Genomic DNA, 1,267 nt, shown 5'->3' with positions numbered 1-1,267 from the left:
GCAAGAAAGTTATTGAAACTCCTCCCAGTACTCTCCCAAGCAATACAGAAGAAAATCCAAAAGGAGAGTGCAAGGCCATTGATTTAATCAAAGTGGCCGAATGCATAGGGGAGGAGGAGGACGAAAATCCTAGTGAGGAAGACCTCCTGGGACGATCCTCAAGCAAGAAGGAGTTTCCTATTAAGGATCCTGAGGAATCTGAGGCTCACCTAGAGACCATAGAGATTCCATTAAATCTCCTTCTGCCATTCATGAGCTCTGAAGAATATTCATCCTCTGAAGAGGATGAAGATGTGAATGAAGAACAAATTGCTCAATACTTAGGAGCTATCATGAAGCTGAATGCCAAGTTGTTTGGTAATGAGACTTGGGAAAGTGAACCTCCCTTGCTCATTCATGAACTAGATAATTGGATTCAGAAAACTCTACCTCAAAAGAAACAAGATCCTGGCAAGTTCTTAATACCTTGCACCATTGGCACCATGAGCTTTGAAAAAGCTCTGTGTGATCTTGGGTCAGGGATAAATCTTATGCCACTCTCTGTAATAGAGAAGCTAGGGATCATTGAGGTACAACCTGCCTTGTTCTCGTTACAATTGGCAGACAAGTCAGTGAGACAAGCTTATGGAATAGTAGAGGACGTGCTAGTAAAGGTTGAAGGCCTTTACATCCCTGCTGATTTCATAATCCTAGACAATAGGAAGGAAGATGATGAATGCATCATCCTAGGAAGACCTTTCCTAGCCACAGCAGAAGCTGTGATAGATGTTAACAGAGGTGAGTTAGTCCTTCAATTGAATGGGGACTACCTTGTGTTTAAGGCACATGGCCATCCCTCTGTGACAGAAGAGAGTAAGCATGAAGAGCTTCTCTCAGTTCAGAGTCAAGAAGAACCCACACAGTCAAACTCTAAGTTTGGTGTTGGGACTACACACTAAAATTGACCTGATCACCTAGTGGCTCCATGAAAGCCACTGTCAAGCTATTGACATTAAAGAAGCGCTTGTTGGGAGGCAACCCAATTTTATTTATCTAATCTTATTTTATTTTGTTTTAGTGTTATTATTGTGTTTAATTAGGTACATGATCATGAGGAGGCACGAAAAAAATCAAAAAAATTAAAAACAGAGTCAAAAACAGAAGAAAAAAAAATTTTCACCCTGGAGGACGCACAGGCTGGCGTTCAACGCCAGTAAGATGCATCTGGCTGGCGTTCAACGCCAGAACAGAGCACCATTCTGGCGCTGAACGCCAGAAACAAGCAACA

This window comes from Arachis duranensis, chromosome 10 (assembly GCF_000817695.3).
Source record: "Arachis duranensis cultivar V14167 chromosome 10, aradu.V14167.gnm2.J7QH, whole genome shotgun sequence".
NCBI classification, from domain to species: Eukaryota; Viridiplantae; Streptophyta; class Magnoliopsida; order Fabales; family Fabaceae; genus Arachis; species Arachis duranensis.
The sequence above is the reverse complement of the archived record's forward strand: the minus strand, read 5'-3'. Positions refer to the sequence as shown.